We start from the raw sequence: 7,915 nt of genomic DNA on the forward strand, positions 1-7,915 counted from the left end.
GGAGTACCAATGGAGGGCTTCCTAGAACAAGACATCAATGTATATGTGGCACCGTTGGAAGTCCCACCTGGTGGCTTCTAATTGTCAGTAATTGACCATAAGCTGTTGGTGACAGCTCCATCACAATTCTGGGGGCACCCCATGGAGGGCTCCCCTCAGAACAAGGCAGCAATGTATACATGGTGCTATTGGGAGCCCCACCTTAAGGGCTGTCCTGGCTCCATGCCAAGCCTCCTGTTGTGGATTGACCAGGATCCCTTAAGAGTGCAGACCAGCCCCTCATCACTCCCTCCCACTGTTTCTAGAACTTTCTCCAAAGTTCTAGTGCAGGGGGAAGTTCCAGAGAGCTGGTCTTCAGAGCCTCTCAGCTGTGACCAAAATTTGACCTCCCTCTGACTATCACTCAGCCTCTAGCTAACAATTAGAACTCTCGCTCCCCCTAGCTACCTAGGGGGGTGCTACATAATGGAGACTACAAGAGACTGCAGGCAAGTTAAAGCAGACCTTAAATTTCAAAAGGAAAACCCCCTCCATCCTCCCTTTTTTTTGCAGGCCCAACCCCCTCCACCACTATTTCTTACTTAGGCGGGAATGACATATACCTACTGCAACAGCTTCTTTGGATATTAACATCACAGTGTCAGCAGGGACTGGCAAGTGATGGGCAGACCGGAAGCACATAGCCTAGAGCACGTCATCGGGGGCCTGCTGCCTGAACCCAAGAAGAAGTGATGAGCAGTCCTGAAGCACATAACCTGGAGCACGTCATCGGGGGCCTGCTGCCTGAACCTGAAGAAGCAGCTGAGCTCCCAATGACATCTGATAAAAACATGGCGGCATGGGCAACACTGGATGTGCTGGACAGGTTTGTATCTGAATTGAGGACAATCCAGCATAACAAGTAAGGGGAGAGAAGAAAAAAAAAAACATTAGGGCAGGGGCGGTGGGACTGAAGTTCCTTTTTACGTTCAGGTATTTATATAAGTTGTATAAAGCTCATCGCAACATCTCCAAAATACGTTCGTTCCTAACCCCAGAAACTACTAAGAAACTCATTCACTCCCTTATCTCACGACTTGACTATTGTAACTCCCTCCTCACCGGCTTACCTCATCACAGGCTATCCCCGCTTCAGTCTATCCTGAACTCAGCGGCCAGACTCATCCACCTTACCAACCTCTCCGTATCTGCCACCCCCCTCTGCCAATCCCTCCACTGGCTTCCGATTGCCCAACAGATAAAACTCAAACTGCTAACATTGACGTACAAAGCTGTCCATAATACTGCCCTAAGCTACATCACTGACCTGATATCCAAATACCACCCAACACGGACTCTCCGCTCCTCACAAGACCTCCTACTCTCTAGCTCCCTGGTCTCCTCCTCCCATGCCCGGCTCAAGGATTTCTCCAGGGCTTCCCCTATCCTCTGGAACTCACTACCCCAATCCATCAGACTGTCACCAACCCTCCTCACCTTTAGGCGCACCCTGAAAACCCATCTCTTCAGGGAAGCCTACCCCGCCCTCACCTAACTGCCGATCTCCTCCACTCCTTCTACCACTCCTTCCCCCACAGCCATTTCCTCCTGTACCACTATCCCCTCCCTCCTAGATTGTAAGCTCCAAGGAGCAGGGCCCTCGAACCCCTCATGTATTGTATTGTTACTGTATTGTCTCATGTATTATCTCCCATTGTAATGTACAGCATTGAGCAAACTTTTGGTGCTATATAAATGCTGCACAGGGGCGGACTGACCATTTGGAAACTTGGGCACTGCCCGAGGGCCCGGAGTCAGTAGGGGGCCCCATGAGATGCCCCTGGTACCTTTATCATAGGCTTTTTTGAGTTTGGGTATGGACACAGGGGCCCCATGATCCCCTATTGCCCAGGGGCCCCATGAGTTGTCAGTCCGCCCCTGATACTGTATAATAATAATAATAATAAAGCTGAAGTCTAATCTGCTTACATTATGCCTTCCCCTGTTCCTCCCTTCCCCCTCATGGACATGCTAATGAAATCTGTGGTTGTCTTTGTTTATAAACGAAGCCAGGTGATTTCTATAGCTGATCACATGGTTTACAAGACCTGTATTCTTTTCCAAGCTTTTTTTATCCTAAGCAGGTAAAATCTGAGGCTAATTCGGACAAATTTATGGGGAAGAATGTTTCACTGCAAAATTAAGTCCTGCAAGTCCCTAACGGGAAGACGTGTTGCAGGATGAAGTGGGGGTCTCCCATAACACATGTGGCCAGGGGCGGACTGACCATTTGGAAACTCGGGCACTGCCCGAGGGCCCGGGGTCAGTAGGGGGCCCCATGAGATGCCCCTGGTACCTTTTTCATAGGCTTTTTTGAGTTTGGGTAAGGACACAGGGGCCCCATGATCCCCTATTGCCCGGGGGCCCCATGAGTTGTCAGTCCACCCCGGTAAGTACAATACATCGATGCAAATAACTTTTTATCAGTTGAACATTTCTGGTCCATGATGTCACCCAAGATCCCTGGTTGGTTTGTTCTGCTTTTGCAGCAGTAGGACTGGTGGGTGTGGAAACACACCACAAGGACCTCATACTCGCATCTGGTCCCCAAGAGGGCAATGGGCTGCAAGGGACCACCAGGGGGAGCACACAAACTCATTATCCACAGACAACATTCCCAATTTATCATGATCGGAAATTTCTACAAAAGTCCCATATACAGTCATGACCAAAAATATTGGCACCCAGGGGCAGACTGACCATTTGGAAACTCGGGCACTGCCCAAGGGCCGGGGGGTCAGTAGGGGGCCCCATAAGATGCCCCTGGTACCTTTTTCATAGGCTTTTTTGAGTTTGAGCACGGACACAGGGGCCCCATGATCCCCTATTGCCCGGGGGCCCCATGAGTTGTCAGTCCGCCCCTGCATGTGGCCATCCTTTGGACCCTTTATCAGCCCACCAAGCCATCTCCGCAGATTAGGAAGAACTCATCAGCTCCTCGCTGTTGATAACCTTTCTTTATACACTGGAATTCCCCTTTAAGCGGATCTGCGGCATTAGCGTTTGTTCAGGATGCACACTGTGCGTTATTAAGGGACAAGACGATCGCTAATGATTTATCCCTTCGCATTTTCCCTTCCCCATTAAGCCGCCACATATGCCGCATCGCCACCCCCCCCCCCCCACCACCCACCACCCCCTGGCCTCCAGCTCAATTTATTAGGAATTAACAGATTGCAGCCAAATGAACAGTTAACATCCCACAATCCACTTTATATTTACAGCTCGTCTTCAATGCTTCATAAAGCGACTCGGAGACAGAACTGGGTTATTTACACCAACGCGGAAAACACTCCTGACTTCAATGGAAGCTTCATCTGGGCACATCAGAGAAATGCTTCATTCTAATTTATGAAATTCGGAACGGGAGCAGCCAATACAATTTCATCTGGAGGGGAGTTGATGATAAAGTCGGCGTGCTACTGCGGGCAACGACCTTTTTTTATGTTGCACGCCTTTAACTATTTATTTTCAATGGGCCTTAGGCAGTTTTTTTTTTCCAGTTTTTCAACCCTAGGCACCCAAAGCACTGTGTGTGCCGTAGCAAATTATAGAGCTGCCAAAACTATGCCAAGCCACTTTAGGGAAGGGTTTGGACCCCCATATCCCCCCCTCTTATCTACACCCCCGATATTCAACACTTTAACCACTTCAAGTCCAGACACTTTTACCCCCTTCCAGTCTGGACACTTTCACCCCCTTCCTGTCCGGACACTTTCCCCCCCTTCCAGTCCGGACACTTTCACCCCCTTCCAGTCCGGACACTTTCCCCCCTTCCAGTCCGGACGCTTTCACCCCCTTCCAGTCCGGACACTTTCCCGACTTCCAGTCCGGACGCTTTCACCCCCTTCCAGTCTGGACACTTTCACCCCCTTCCCATCCAGGCCAATTTTCAGCTATCGGCACTGTCACACTTTGAATGACAATTGTGCAGTCATGCAACACTGTACTCATATGAATTTTTTAGCATTTTTTCGAGACAGATAAAGCTTTATTTTGGTGGTATTTATTCATCACTGGGATTTTTATTTTTTTTGCTATGTAAATGAAAAAGTCCAAAAGTTTTGAAAAAAAGTGTTTTTCTTCTAAAATTTTGCAAATAAATAATATTTCATCATACATCTTGCCCAAAATTTATTCCGTGATCTTTTTAGTAAAAAAAACAAAAAAACAAACAAATTAGTGTATAACCAAAAACTATAATTTTAAACTTTTTTTTTTACATTTTTATATTATTATTTCTGGTTATTTTTTTTTTATTTACATACTGTCACCCTAGCAGTACAGTGTCACCATGGTGACACTGTACTACTTGTGGGGGGTGATGAAGATTTTTTTTTTTTTTTTAACACTGATTGCTTTTACACCCATAAAGGCTGTAAAAGCAATAATTTCTCTTCTCTGGCTGCATTCTTGCAGCCATTGAGAACTACTGTGTGAGCTGTGATTGGTCACAGCTTGTCACATGGTACAAGGCTGTTGTGAATGGCTGTGTCCTATCACAGCAGATCACAATGGAAACAGGAAATTCTGGTTAATGGCAGTTCTCTCCCCACGCTGACAGCCGGGAAAAAGCATTTCTCAGTGGGACAACTACACTGATCATCAGCTCACTGATCATCTGGTCCTGATGATCAATATAGCCCTATCAGTGCCCATCAGTGCAGCCAATAGTGCTCATTGGTGCCCATCTGTGCTGGCTTTCAGTGCCCATAAATGCTGGCTATCAGTACCCATCTGTGCTTTCAAGTGCCCATCTGTGCTGGCTATCAGTACCCATCTGTGCTGGCTTTCAGTGCCCATCTGTGCTGGCTTTCAGTGCCCATAAGTGCTAGCTATCAGTGCCCATCTCTGCTGGCTATCAGTACCCATCTCTGCTGGCTATCAGTACCCATCTATGCTGGCTATCAGTGCCCATCAGTGCCACATATCAGTGCAACCTCATCAGTGCCTCTTCATCAGTGCCCATCAGTGCAGCCTATCAGTGCTCATCAGTGCAGCCTATCAGTGCCCATCAGTGAAGCCTTTCAGTGTCCATCAGTGAAGCCTTTCAGTGCCCATCAGTGCACCCTCATCAGTGCCCATCGGTGAAGGAGAAAAATCACTTATTTACAAAACTTTATAACAGAAAATAGGAACAACTTGTATTTCTCATCATTTTTGGACATTTTCGTTTGTCCAGCAAAAAATAAACCCCCCAGTGGTGATTAAATACTACCAAAGGAAAGCTCTATCTGTCTCAAACAAATGCTAAAAAATTGTCATTCAAAATGTGAAAGCTGAAAATGGGCCTGGGCAGGAGGAAGGGGGGGGGGGAGTGCCCGGCAGGCGAGGGGTTAACAGAGCCACAGAATATGACTTTGCTGTCCAAAGTCTTTTGGAACAGTACTTGCAGTGGCCTGTAGGTGGTGCCAACCCCCTTGCTTTCTATGGTAGGAAGCCGCCAGTCGCAGTGCTTGTTAGGCAGCCCAAATGAGTTCAGCGACTGTTGAATCGCCTTGCCTGGGTGACAGCTGACAGTGCAGAAACAACTGCGTGCAATCATTTGAATATTTTGTTCAACAGATTTGGCTGCCTATGAGCTCCATCCGCAAATCCTGGCTGCAAACTCGGCTGCCCAGATGCTGGAAGGGGATGTGTCACGGTGGAGTTAGGAACTCTGTGCTTCTTTAAATGACTTTCAATTCTTCTTTTGCTAACATGCTGACCCAGAGCGAGAATGTGCAAATCTGGGGGTCCCGATACTTCACTGACCGCATGCTTGTTTCAGTATGGGGACCCACTGACCACTGGAACAGAGATACGCCCCGGGGCTTGGAGCAATTGTATCTCTCTGCTATCATTTCCCACATGAAAGAAAAATATATTTGAAATATTGCTGCCTATTAATGCTCATCAGTGCCACCTATCAGTACCCATCATTGCCACCTATCAGTGCCCATCAGTGCCACCTATCAGTGCCCATCAGTGCCACATATCAGTGCCCATCAGTGCCACATATCAGTGCAGCCTCATCAGTGTCTCCTCATCAATGCCCATTAGTGCCGCCTCATCATTACAGCCTACCAGTGCCCATTAGTGCTGCCTATCAGTGCTGCCTATCAGTGCCTATCAGTGCCCTTTTGCAAAATTTTATAATAGAAACTAAGAAAACATTTTTTGGGGGGGTTCCCAAAATGTTTGCTCTTTTTTGTTTGTTTAGCAAAAAATAAAACAGTGCTGCCTATCAGTACCCATTAGTGCCGCATATCAGTGCAGCCTCATCAGTGCCTCCTCATCAATGCCCCTCAGTGCCACTTCATCAGTGCAGCCTATCAGTGCCCATTAGCGCAGCCTATCAGCACAGCCTATCAGTGGTCATCAGTGCCGCCTATCAATACCCATCAGTGTTGCCTATCAGTGCCCATTAGTACAGCCTATCAGTGCCCATTAGTGCTGCCTATCAGTGCAGCCTATCAGTGCCCATCAAGTGCAGCCTATCAGTGCTGCCTGTGTCACCTATCAGTACCCTTCAGTGCCGCCTCATCAGTGCAGCCTATCAGTGCCCATTAGAGCTGCCTATCAGTGCCCCTCAGTGCCACCTCATCAGTGCCGCCTATCAGTGCCCATCAATGCTGCCTATCAGTGCTGACTATAAGTGCCCCTCAGTTCCGCCTCATCAGTGCAGCCTATCGGTGCCCATCAGTGCAGCCTATCAGTGTCCATCAGTGCAGCCTATCAGTGCCCATCAGTGCAGCCTATCAGTGTCCATCAGTACCTCCTATCAGTGCCCATCAGTGCTGCCTATCAGTGCCCATTAGTGCAGCCTCATCAGGGCACATCAGTAAAGGAGAAAAACTACTTGTTTGAAAAATGTTATAATAGAAACTAAGAAAAACATTGTTTTCAAATTTTTCGGTGTTTTTTTGTTTGTTTAGCAAAAAATAAAGCCCCCAAGTGGTGATTAAATACCGCCAAAAGAAAGCTCTATTTGTGTGACAAAATGATAAAAATGTCATTTGTGTACAGCGTCGCACGACTGCGCAATTGTCATTCAAAGTGCGACAGCGCTGAAAATTGTCCTGGGCAGGAAGGGGGGGGAGCGCCCGGTAGGCGAGGGGTGTTAATGAAAGGGTCGCCTTCCCACAACACACATTAGTACGCATGACGGTGCGCGCCGGGAGCGCCAAACTAACGATGAGCCGATCGGTTCATGAAGCCCGATTTGCGGCCAGTTCAGATTTGGGGCGATTGATTGACCCATCGCGAGATCCGAGCGTTCTCTTCTCCATCCAAAACCAAAAAGGAGAAGAGCAAAAAAAAAAGATTTTGTCCGGATTTCATCTCTCGCTACAAAGAAACAAAGCCGAGGTGTTCATTGATTACATTTGGCGTCTCCAATTCATTTCTTGCTTTCTTCGGTCGGCCGCCATCCTTCCTGCAGGCCCCCCGCGGCTCTCGCCGCCTGTCTATATGTATGAGCGGCGGCACGCGCTTTCATGACGGGAGGCAATAATCACCTTTGTCTTTCTATCTGATTATTGAGAGGAGATGGTGGGGGGAGGGGGGATCTGAAGTGACCGCGGATTTCCATCCTTTGTGCTGTCGGTGGAAATGGCAATAAAAGGAAAGATAAAGGGGAGGAAGATAAAGGTGGTGGCGCACAGATAACACATCTCGCTGCCAACGACATTTGTTGACGCTCTTTTATGGCGGAGAGCCGCTGAATCATTCATGTCGCTCTCCCTGTCGTGTTCTGTACGGGGCGATGAAGAGGAAAAAACCCATCAAAAAAAATCAAAGACGGCTCCGTGTGATCGTCCGATAAGCCGATGGATTCTCATGATTGGTTTAGGCCGCTGAATGATAACCAGGCGGAAGCTATGTTGGCCCGTTT

The sequence above is a fragment of the Staurois parvus genome, unplaced genomic scaffold, assembly GCF_062004578.1.
Source record: "Staurois parvus isolate SC_StPar_1 unplaced genomic scaffold, SC_StPar_1.0 ptg002113l, whole genome shotgun sequence".
In the NCBI taxonomy this organism is placed as follows: Eukaryota; Metazoa; Chordata; class Amphibia; order Anura; family Ranidae; genus Staurois; species Staurois parvus.